Below are 12,901 nucleotides of genomic sequence, written 5' to 3'. Positions count from 1 at the left end.
CCTTCTGCAGGTTCCTGCTGTCGCCCAATATTATCCTCCCTCACCCGAGAGCGGAGTGGTATTAGAGGATGACGATGACGATTCTGAGGGAACCGAGGATGCACAGCACGCCCTTGAGGACAGCGATGTCCAAGAGGAGGAAACTGCTGAAGATGACGCCTTTCTCACGAGCAGACGTCGCTAGCAGGTACATGATGATCTTATCACTTCGGCTGAATCAAGTCCTAAAGGAGGAGATAATGATGCCGACGAAGCTGCTTCACCTCCTCCTGCTAGGAAGGTTTCAACGAGTTTCTTCGTGGACGAAGATGATCTGGACCTGTGAGCATTTATACTCTTGTTACTTTTATTTCCTGTCACCTTGTATGCTAACTGCATGCTGTACTTAAACAGCTCTACCGATGACGATGACGATGTTCCTCTCGCAAAGAGGGCTAAACTAGCTTCTGAGAGAGTAGCATCGGCTAAGGAATCGAACCCTTCTCCCGCCAAATCGACACCTCCATCCCGAACGGGTGTAGAGAAGGTCCCATTATCGAGAGTTATTCCTCCTGATGATGCTCCCACCCCGCCGGCTGGCCGCGATCACGTAAGTACTTAATCTGTCCGGCTTTGCTGAATTTCCATCACCTGACTCCTCTTGATTTTTCCTGGCTGCAGCCAATTTACGCTACAGTCGATGCTGTGGCGGATTTTGCTGAACAATTTACTCGCCTAGAGGCCGAAAACGCCCAACTTCGGAAGGCCGTCAAGTCTTCAGCTGATCAAGCGGTCGAAGCTAACAGGATCTTTATCGACGCCAAGAGTGAAAACGCCTTGTTGAAGGAGGAGGTAAATAGGCTGAAGCGTCAAATGAAGGATGATCAGGATGCCAGGCGTGCAACGGCGGCTGTAATTGACGAGAAGGAAGGTGTCCTCCGCGAATCCATCAAGGATTTACTGGGTAAAAATTCTTATGATGTTCCGCTCCTTTCTTGATGCTTTCTCCATTGATTACTGATACATCTCTTTTCCAGAGGCCGCCAATTTAACTGTCAGTCGACGCCATCAGCTTCGGGAGGATTCCACAGCCGACGCTTTGTCACTTGCTGCTGAGTCGAACGCCCAGATTCTCAGGTTACTGCAGAAGTCCAAGGGAGCTCTGTCGAAGTTATACTCGATGATCTTCCCAAAGGCGAAGCTGGACAAGACTCTCGACGAAATGGTGGAAGCTTTCCTTGTTGATCCTTCCGAGCCTGTAGAGGTACTGAAACGTCGCAGCCGCTTGATGGGTGCAGTTCTTACTTTCCAGTTGCTTATGGGCCACGGGATGGGGTCGGAATTGGAAGAGTTCTCTAAGGCGCTGCCTACTGATGATGAAAATCATCTAGTCAACCTTGAGCCTTACAAGAGATCAGCATTAACTTGCGCCAACCGGCTTCTGAAGTTGGTGGATGAAGCACAAGCCGAGCCTATCCCTGAGTCAGCCCCTGGTTCAACGTCGGCGAATCCTTGAACCATTATTTGCTTTGTTGTACATAAGATTACCGCAACTCTTTTTAAACTCGGCTCTGTTGCCAAACATCCTTTTGCCTGTATGATGTGCACTCAATACTCCCGATGGGAGTTTTTTATATTAATGCTTGGTCTGAACTGAGGACGTACTGCAGATTCCTTCATCTTCTTCCCGTGCCGAGCTTTTTTCGAATTCTTCGGGAAATGACGAGTCAGGCCTTGTTCGTCAGTTACGTGGCCAGGTGTCTAGTCTGAATAAAGACATTACTTCCCTTCGTGCAATGGCTGCCTTGGTGAAGAAGAAGGGAGAAATAGCGACTGCCGTCGAACAATACGCTCTCGATGGTCTTCATGTTGCTTCCGAAAGCCTAGGCTGTGAGTGTTTAGTCTATCTTCTAATTCTGGGTATAGCTTGAATGTTCTAACATTCGTTCCTTTTCTAGTCGTAGCTTCGGATGCAGCTGAAGAGGACAGGAAGATTCATGAAGAGGTTGAGGCGATGACTGACGTTGCGCACCCAACGCATGGCTTATGGCTGCATCGTCCGAAGGCCGTCATCATGGCGAAGTTTAAGTACCGGGTGATGAAGGCGCATTACTATTTTGATAAATACTATGCCCTTCTTACGATGGTTTGGCACACCTTGTTTCCTCTGGATCAGGCACCTGAAACCTTGTCTGGTTTATTCACCCGATTCAAGTCTCCCGAGAGGATTCGGCTGCTGGTGCGGAAAGAGCTTCTAGCTGGTGCTGAGCTTGCCTTTGCTTCAATATTGGCATGTCATCCATCTTTGGATTTAAGAGCCGTGGCAAACACTGAAAGGGATTTAGGCCAATATTATGATGTTGCCCGAGGTCCTGCTCACACCATTGTTTCTCGGATGGAATCATGCCTCGAAAAGGAACTGAAGGCCCATTGGGACCGGGGATCCCGATTATAAATGGAATAACCTTGTATTCGCATAAGATTGTTTACTGCGTACGCTGTACGCTTATGTTATTTTGATTGATATTTTGTTGTCGAGTGCGGCTGAGTGATCAGTTCAACCTGCTTACTCGACGACTTCGTTGTATTTTATGCAATGTTATTGCGAAGTCGATATGTAATTTATGCAAAAGTTCGGCTTCGTCACACGGTGCACCGGTTTGAGCCTTATCTTAATGTAACCATCGACTGCAGCACTCGCGTATTTTTCGAGGCTTGGATTGGTTGTTTTTATGTGTCATTAATCTTAGCTCTCGCTGAGAGTATTTGATTAATGTCATCGTGTGGGCTAGTGCTCCCGATGGGAGTTAGAGCCGATGGAAAAAGGTTCCGAACGTTACGTTCGGGTGCCAAAGCCTGAAGCAAGAAAAAGGGGAACAGAAATCTGATTAGATCTTTATTCATAATGTAAGGCAACCTTATAGGCCGTTTAAATGAAAACAATCGTATCCTATGTATAAAACCGTCGCAATTGCGCGATGTTCCATGGATTCTCGACATCTTTTCCTGAGGCTGGATTTTTGAGCCGATAAGCTCCTCCTGGTATCGCTTCGGTGATGATGTATGGTCCTTCCCATGGAGATTCTAGCTTCAAAGGTCTTTTTTTGCTTCAACCGAAGTACCATATCTCCAACACTGAAATTTCGACTGCGTATCCGTCGACTGTGATAATTTCTCAGTGCTTGTTGGTAGACCGTTGTTCTTGCCAAGGTGATATCTCGTGCTTCGTCAAGGAGATCGACAGCATCTTGTAGCGCGATGTTGGAGGAGGACTCTGTATACGCCGTTACTCGAGACGCTTCAAATCGGACGTCGGCTGGTAGAACTGCTTCGGCTCCGTACACCAAGAAGAATGGAGTGTATTGAGTCGACCTGTTGGGGGTGGTACGTAAACTCCATAGCACAGATGGTAATTCTTCAACCCAGGCTCCGGCTGCACCTTTAAGGCGTTTCTTTAAACCATCCCCTATTAAACCATTGATCCTTTCCACCTGGCCGTTGGTCTGTGGGTGAGAGACTGATGCGAATTTCAATTTGATTCCCCCATCGTCACAAAATTTCCTGAACTCCTCGGAATCAAAATTGGAACCGTTGTCTGTGACGATGCTGTGGGGCATACCAAATCGACAGGTTATTCCTTTGAAGAATTGAACCGCCGTTTCAGCTTTTTGGTTTCGCACTGGTACTGCCTCGATCCACTTAGTGAATTTGTCGACTGCAACCAGTAAGTACATGTGTCCTCCGGGTGACGATCTTGGCAGCGGTCCAACTTGATCGAGTCCCCATTGAGCGAACGGCCATGCCAAGGGTATTGTCATTAAATCCGTTGCTGGATGGTGTGGTTTCGACGAGAAACGTTGGCACGCATCGCACTTCATGACTAGATCCCTGGCATCCGATGCTGCCGTTGGCCAGTAAAATCCTGCCCTAAAGGCTTTCGCCACAAGGGCTCTGCTTCCTGCATGATGCCCATAGGTTCCTTCGTGTATCTCGCGTAACAATGCTTTTCCATCGTCAATGGCGATGCACCTTTGGAAGATCCCTGAGATGCTACGCTTGTAAAGCTCGCCATTTATCACCGTAAAAGCCTTTGATCGTCTGACGATTCGTTTAGCTTCCACAGGGTCTTCCGGCAGCTCTTGCTTCGACAGGTAGGCTAGGAATGGTTTGGTCCATAGTGGCTCGAGGAGGAGAACTTGTTCGGCAGGGAGGCTTGGAGATTCTTCAGTTGAAGGTTTTTGTAATGAGCTTTTCTCCAACTCTTCAACCGATGGTTTTGCAGACGGCTTTTCTTTGATTGATCTTTGAGCGATCACTTCGTAAAAAACTCCGTCTGGAATAGGGGAGCATGTGGACCCGATGTTCGCCAGAGTGTCGGCTTCCTCGTTACTAGCTCTGCCGATATGCTTAAGCTCACATCCTTCAAATTTAGCCTCCATATTCTGATACAGCTGCCGATAAGCAACCATGTTGTCACTGACTGCATCGCACAGGTTCATCGACTGCTGGACCACCAGGTTTGAGTCTCCGTAGATCTCTAGGCGTGTAGCGCCACACGCCTTCGCCATTTTCATCCCGTGTAGCAGTGCTTCGTATTCTGCTTCGTTGTTTGTCGGCAGGGGGAAATTCATGCGTAGTATATACCTCATCTTGTCTCCCTGTGATGATATCAGTACCACTCCTGCCCCCGCGCATGTACTCCGTTTTGACCCATCAAAGTACATCACCCATGACCCCGACATGTCGGGTGTTGCTGGTGTTTGTGACTGGATCCAATCTGCCACAAAATCTGGGAGAATTTGGGATTTTACTGCCGTTCGGTTGACGTAAGTTATGTCGTGTGGTGCTAACTCGATGGCCCATTGAGACACTCGACCCGTGGCTTCCGGATTGGTCATTATGCTCTTCAGGGGTGCTTCGCTCACAACTTTAATCGGGTGCTCCGTGAAGTAGTGCCTCAGCTTGCGAGCCGACCTCCACACTGCATATGCCAACTTCTGGTGATGCGGATACCTCTGCCTTGCGGGGGTGAGTACCTCACTGAGGTAGTAAACGGGCCTCTGCACGCCATGAACTCTCCCTGCTTCTTCTCGCTCGACAACCAAAACGCTAGTGAAGACTTGTGCTGTGGCGGCTATGTACATCAGCAGTGTCTCCTTTTCGCGCGGGGTCACGAGCACCGGGGAGGTCGATAGGATTTTCTTCAAGTTGTCGAAGGAATCTTGTGCCTCCTTTGTCCACTCGAACTTTTCTGACTTTTTCATCAGGTTGTAAAAGGGCAAAGCTTTCTCCCCTAGTTTTGCGATAAACCTGCTAAGTGCTGCCAATCGGCCTGCCAACTGCTGCACTTGGTGCAGATTCTTTGGAGGCTCCATGTCGAGAATGGCTTTGATCTTCAAGGGATTAGCCTCGATCCCTCTGGCTGATATGAAGTACCCGAGTACTTGCCCTCCTGGCACTCCAAAGAAACACTTCTTGGGATTTAGCTTAATTTTGTATCTGTCCAGATTGTCAAAGGTCTCCCGCAAGTCATCGATGAGTGTGGCTGCGTGCCTTGTTTTCACCACGATATCGTCGATGTAGACTTCGATGTTCCTTCCAATCTGCTCCGCGAGGCAGGCTTGCATGCAGCGTTGGTAGGTAGCTCCCGCATTTTTTAACCCGAAGGTCATGACGTTGTAACAGAAAACGCCGTGTGGAGTGATGAATGCGGTTAGCTGTAATATCCCAGGATTTGGGGTTACAAAAATAGAGGAAACAGATGTGTGCATTGCATTCATGCATAGAAAATCCGGGGAATTTTCGCGCTTTAAAGTAAAACAGTCACAGTAACTGAAGTTTCACTTGACCTTGGTGGAATTGAATAGCTCATCAAGTCAAGCGCTATAAACCTCAATGTGACCTTTGTTAAAACCTTGTTTTGGGTAGAGATGATTTGATCTAAGGGGTTAGATCAAATGGAATTAAAACCAACACAATAACATATTAATCAAGGATCAATTGTTTGATCTTATAAAAGATCATAACGTGGTATTCCTTGCCATAACACATGGATATCTATTCAACTTCAAATCAAGTAACAATAAAATGGAGAAGCTATTCTTAACTTATCTTTTCCATGTCCTTTTTACTAAATCAATGTTCCTACCATGATCCACATGGTATAGTTTCAACTCTAATATTAAACTCATGTCAAGGACATTCACAAAAGTTCTTTATCAACCTTGACTGTTCCAATCTTGTCGCTCCTACTTCAACGAATCCACATCTATTTTTATTGAATCTGAGAGAAAGTGATCGAGGTTCTCTTGCGTTGGTGCAATTGGTTTAGATCATTGACGTTAGTGCGATAAAATTTGACATGAACTTTGTTGAATTCTTATGTTTTGGAGGGATATAATTCAAATATGTAAGACATGAATTTAAATAAGAATTTGAATTGGAATTCTAATCTCAAAATAATAAGTTACATGTCCATCATATTTAATAATACAAAGCAATTATTAATAATTTCAGAAATTATAAATCAAATAAGTGTAAGTAAAATAAGATTGTTTGGTCAAAAACTAAATATTACAAATCATCATACATCCATTTAAATTGTACAACCTTTACACAATTATATATTCTCTTTACAAAAGTAATAGAAGATTACAAGGAAATAAAAGAATTCCTAAATCTAAATCTTCTCAATCCTCCATTGATCTCTGTTTCCTGCTGAGGACAAACAAAGTAAAGCCACACTCAATCAAGTACCACTTGGTTGCATCAAAATAAATATCTACTAGGGATAAGAGCAAACCCAGCCGTATGCTTGCACTTGGAAGCAAGGAAAACCAGTTTGACCACTTGCACTTCAAAGAGACTACGCAGGCAGCTTACTCACTACATGCAACCTATGTGTTGTCACCACCACAGCAACTGCCCAGCAGTATAAAAGTAAGGCTACAACAACCTGCCGAATCATTTGTCTCTCCCAGCAGCTAAAGCTGTACCAACCATTCCTTGAGCATATACAAGCATCAACAGCTTAGCTCACGCACAAGAATACTATCCAGTACCAGGATTATCAGCCTTAGAATAGAAAGATAAAAAGATCAGACTATCAGATCCCTAGCAGTCATCTATCCCTCATCCAGTACTCAAACACACCCAGATCCATTAGAAGAATAACAAGAACAGCCAAATCAGCCACAAAAATCAATTGTTAGATCTTTGGAAATATACAAGCAGCGAGGAGGAGCAGGCTATCCACAAGAAGCAGGTTATTCAGAATCCAGAAGACAAAGCTACTCTACAACAACAGGTTGTTAGGCAACAAGTTAATAATAGCATCTATTCATAGCAGCATATAAGGGAAGAGGGAAATAGTAAAGCATCAACATCTACATGCTTAAGATCAGCAGTACTTGGACTGATGATCACTGGCAATAGCCAGGAGCTAGAAATCTTTAGACAGCAACATCTAAGACAATATCTATCTGAACCTATCAGCTTTAAATAAAAAGAAAGAACAAGAAAATACAAAGTAAATTGTGGATGAAGATTTTTAATAATACTCATGCAAGCTCATCACAGAAAATTTGGAAAGCCAAATCTTAGTATCTATCCCTCGAGGAATCTGTGCATCAGCCTTCGCATCACAGGCAGTGCTAAGAAAGCAAGCATAGCATCGGGTCTTATCAAATAAAACACATTAGAAATTGTATATGAGTGAACAAATAACCAAAACCTACTGATCTGCAACTAGATCGTCTAGGAGATCAAGAGGGGTTACTTTACACACATACCAACACAAAGCTGTGCAATATCTTCCAAATATATGATTACGTGGTCCAAAGACCAGTCTGTCTAAGTTCATGCATGTTCACGAGCAAATTCTTACTTGATCCTTCAACCAGCAGCAAAATCAAAATAAGCAGACATATAAGCTCACAAGGAAGCCATCGAGTGAATCATCAGACAACCATATTTTATCTTGCTAATTGAACTCAACCAAAAGTAACATCAAACCACCACAGCAAGATAAAGCAGAGTTGGTCACAAGCTATATGTTTACAGATAAATATATGCAGTTAACATAACTGGTACATTCAGTTTCGTCAGTGTTTTAACCTCCACAAATGAAACATGTCTGGGATGATTCAATCATCCAAATAGAGGCACTATAATTAGTACTAATCATTTGTTAAGTGGAGAAGAGTTTGTCTATTCTTAACAACACGTAGCACCATGATTATCACTACAATTCACGTACGCTCGGACGAATAATAATCCAAACAGGGGCATACGTATGAATAGCCACCAAGAGTCATGTTACCATCCAACCAAATAACTTGGAAGCTAGGAATTAAGTTTTCTAGCTAAAACAGTCCAATAAGGACCTCGATGAATTGTTGACCATCAAGATGAACACATAGCAGCACACGTCAGGAACACATTAACCACTTCCCATAAACACCTATTTATCAAATAGATATGCTAGCCTAGATACAATAAAACGCCACCAAGGGCATTGGCTGACCATCAATATAGCGGCATCATAACTAAATTTGATACATGACCTGCAGAACCACAAAAACAACTGACACACTTTCATATCCCTAAACTAGAGGAAAAGATTAGGAATAGCTCACAGTGATCATAGTAGAGCAGGGACTCGTGTTAGGGCTCGCGTTCAGCGACGAGGAACTCGTGGTCGTCGATCTCGAGAAGTCAGGCCGTGCGAGAACACGAAAGGGAGGCGAGCCGGACCAGGGGAATAGCATGGACGTCGCACAGGCCTTGGAGGTGCTCGTCGATGTCGAACTAGGGGAGCAGGAGCTCGGAAGATCGTTTTAGAAGTCGTAGGCGGCTATGAGGAGCTCGTGCTCTTCATTGAGGATGCAGCCTGCAGCGGCACGGCGGTGCTGATGCCGCACCGGCTAGCCCAAGCTAGGGTTTCACGAGGTCGCGCGTGGGCGCGGGCAGGCACCGTGCCGGCAGGGAACTGGGGGAGGAGATGCAGGCGGAGTATTGGCGACGTTCGGCGGCACCGGACATGGTCGGCGGCGGCCGGAATCAAGGCGGCGACGAGCGCATCGACATGTGAGGTCGCATGCGAGAAAGGGGAATCGAGAGAGGATCACGTTTAGGCTCGAAAGAGATGAGCGTGAGGGGAACGAGCTATCCTGGTCTCGTACGTGTACATGTACATATGCGTAACCCCAACCTTGTGTGCGTGTGTGCTACTAGGCCCATTTAACAACCAATCCAAATACCAATTAGGGTGTATCGTATTTGCTAAATAGCCCATTTTACTCTAACCAAGCTAAGTAGTCTATCTTTAGTGCATACAAGTGTGCGTCTATTTAGTACCAGCACACCAAGTTACATACTAGTGTATTTGTGTATGTCTATTTTATATTACACAATTAATATTAGATTATAAGGAAAACTTTTAAAATACAAACGAATATTTAATAACAAATAGAAGTTGATTGCTAAATTCTAAAATACCATAGTCAAGCTACACATTAGTATTAAAACTCTCAATCAAGTTAACCATTAAATTAAAGTCACATAGATTTTCATCCAGTTCTAATACTTTAATTTAAAAAAAATACTTAATGTTATTAAGTTGAGTTCTAAAAAAATGGAAATAGTATTTCAACCTTAATCATGTAATAAATATTGTCAAAATAATTTAAACATGATTTAATAAATAAAAGTTAAGATGTGATTTTTTTAACTAATAAAAATCTTATTACAAAAATCCATAAAAATCTAGCATAAAGGTTAACTAGTCTTAAATTATATTTGTAAGGAATATTTTCCTTAACCAAAATTAATAAATTAAATTCAAGATGCTTTAGGAAATTCTTATACCTTAAAAATAATTCCTTAAACCTAAATTGAAATGAAAGAGTTTGACTTACTTTGCATGACCCTGTTTGATACTTACAAGTAGGACCTTGATGATTGGATCTTAAGTAGAAGGTCATAGCTAGAGTGATGTGTTACTTGTATCACCAATCATAAGTCCAAAAGTTAACTTTTATCATAGGAATTAATCATACCTTGTTAGTGGAGTCATTCCATAGTACACCATTACGAGAATGATATCAAACTAAATAACCATTAGCCATCCTCCCTAGTTCAACTCAACTAAGTTATTACCCCTGCTTATATTGTGATGTTAAAAGATAAGACCCATCTTCTACCTAATTAGTGAATCAAATGAAAATACATAGTAAACCTAGAAACTCAAAAGCCCTTATTTGAAAGTACTTCTTGTTCATTAAGAATCATGTTCTTCAAAAGTTATTCCATTATAATAAGCAACAAGTAATTATTAACCATGTCCTATAGTGCTAAAGCTAACAATTGTTCCTTACATGCTAAGAACATAACATATACTATTCCTTGTGTACCATCATTATTATTATGATTACCATTATGTGTTATACCACTTGTATATGATACCAAGTTAACCAAAACCCTAATAAGAACCTTGATTGTGAAACCACTCTAAAAAGTGCAACACACCCTGAACTAATCATTTCAACTCACTAATCCTAAATCAGGGGGGTTAGGTTACGCTCGGAACGATTGCATCTCATACTTATGCATTATTGCATCCTTGCCAATCTTTTATACATCGTCCTTACTGGACGATGATGCTATTTCAGAATTTGGAGTTATTGCGTATCGAAGACCTTGCCTGCATAATCTTGCAGTCAAGAAAGGCAAGTTCATCACTTGCTCATGTCATTTGAGTATTTTTACCAAATTACTTGCAAAGTACTATGTTTATCACTACTGCATAAAAAGCAAAACCACTATTTTCATAACTATGAATATGACTATGTGGTGGGCAATGGAACCATGGATTGTGTTGATACGGTGGAGGTTCCATTGCAAGGGTTTATATCCATCTAGGATTAAACAACAAATGTCGCCAGTGATTCTTGTGCCGTAATACCCGTGTTAACCATAAGATCTGGAGTGGGACGGAATAGTCAATCGTATTTCCACCTCTTGTACATCAACGGATGCGCTTTACCGTAGACCCTTGATCCAAGAGAGGACAAGTGGTACCCTTGATCCAAGAGAGGACAAGTGGTAGGGTGGGGGTCCCGATGAAGTCCCCACGGTTATTGCGGTCTATGATGGGTTGCGGTTTGCCGGCGAAGGAGTTCATGGTAGAGACCTGAACTGTCGTCGTGGTCGGGGTCCATCCTTAATTGGAGTAAGAGGACCGGCGAGGACCCAGGGTCGGGGTTTGCAACAACGGGTGGGTGTATGAGGTAGCGGAGGAATATGATTGGCTATGACCTTATACCGGGCCTCACACCAAAGGAAGTGTGGACGAGCCCGCGGCTCGGTTGGCACCAAAGTTAAGATCTCTTATGGGTAAAGCAACACACCTCTGCAGAGTGTAAAGAACCGTGACCTGTCACTCCCTGTTCCGGGATATGGAACTGCGAACGCGGCCGGAAAGGAGCTCCATGAAGTTCTAGTAAACCGGTGAAGGCTGACGGACATAGTTCTTCTGAATAAAAGCAACCTTTTGAAGAAAATGGTTATGAAAACTTGCATTGGTATTAGACTTTCTGGTCTAATTCTGTAGCTAGTGCATTAAACACCTCTTTCCTATAATGAACTTGTTGAGTACGCTCGTACTCATCCCACTCTTAAATCCCTTGCTTAGATATGGAGGCATCGAAGGAGGATCTACAGTGCAACTCAAAGGCCGAGGAGACAACAACTACTTCAAGAAACAAAACCCTGTCAGAGGAGTCAGACACCACATCCAACAAGGAGAAAACTTAGTTTAGCCATAGAAGGGAACTAGCTTCCTAAACCTAGCTCCTATTTAGCTAGAATCTATTCATAGCCCCTATAGCTAGTCAAATACTCTACAAATAGAGTTCGTGATAGGATTAGACTACGAGTCATTCTTCTGGAGTTTATTTGCAGATTTACCTCATTGTAAAGTAGGAGGCTATGCTGATCTTATGTAACAGAGTATGTATGTAATTCTATAGACATGCCTTGGACCCGCATATGTTTCTGTTGTACCACTCTGAGCGATATAATACTAGTGGAACGGTGTTTCATTGGTGTTATATCAGACTTGCATACTACACCATGCAGTGGTATGCCGGGTCACCACAGTTGGTATCAGAGCAAATGCTTTGACCCTAGGATTAAAAACCCTTTAAAGGAGACCTATAGGATTGGTAGTGTCTATAGGAAGATGTCCTAGGTAAACCAAATAATTTTTATGACTTGAGATGGATATTCACTTGAGAATAATCCTGACACACTTGAGTCAACCTTTCCTACCTATCTTTCCTAAGTAAAGATAGTTAGCTAATCCCAAATATGTAGTACACTATTAAGTCCTTAAAACAATAGATGAGTAGATCACAGTTGGTATACAATACCTGGTAGTCCAAAGAGACGATACAACCATAAGGAAGCTATCCTATTGGAAGATGTGTACCAACACAAGTTATGATTAAGTAAGAATTATTCAGACGTGTAATAGGAGTAAATCAAGTGATGAAGATAATTAAGAAATCCTAATAGAAGATGTAGACCAAGTTAAGTAATGAGTAATTAAAATTATCTAGACATGTGAAACAATTGATAGTAAGTGATAACTCTGAGTTATATGAGGTAGTATAGACCTTGACGAGTCAATCATGGGAGGTAAGGAGGAGAGATAGGAATAAAATATGCCTACTTACAGGGTAGAGATAGAAATCATATATGATTCACCTGAGGATCATTATGTGATGAACATCTAAAGTAATTAGGAGAAGTACAATCAGAAGTCAAGTGCTAAACAATAGTGCAAGAATTGTGTTCCAAAACAATGGGAAGTGTGCCAAGCACATCATGACCATAGTTTTATGATAGAAACACTTGGAAG

The 12,901-nt window shown here is 42.9% G+C and overlaps 1 long non-coding RNA gene across 1 annotated transcript; it reads right to left on the bottom strand.

Annotated features, from left to right (window-relative positions):
- Window positions 1–6,516: 6,516 nt before the first annotated feature.
- LOC127344330 (uncharacterized) lies at window positions 6,517–9,302 on the bottom strand. Its single transcript, XR_007877928.1, has 2 exons — window positions 8,616–9,302; window positions 6,517–6,696 (listed from the first exon to the last, which is right to left on the bottom strand). It is a non-coding gene; the product is annotated as an uncharacterized lncRNA (long non-coding RNA).
- Window positions 9,303–12,901: the final 3,599 nt, after the last annotated feature.

The sequence above is a fragment of the Lolium perenne genome, chromosome 3 (assembly GCF_019359855.2).
Source record: "Lolium perenne isolate Kyuss_39 chromosome 3, Kyuss_2.0, whole genome shotgun sequence".
In the NCBI taxonomy this organism is placed as follows: domain Eukaryota; kingdom Viridiplantae; phylum Streptophyta; class Magnoliopsida; order Poales; family Poaceae; genus Lolium; species Lolium perenne.
This window is presented reverse-complemented; position numbering and strand designations above follow the sequence as displayed.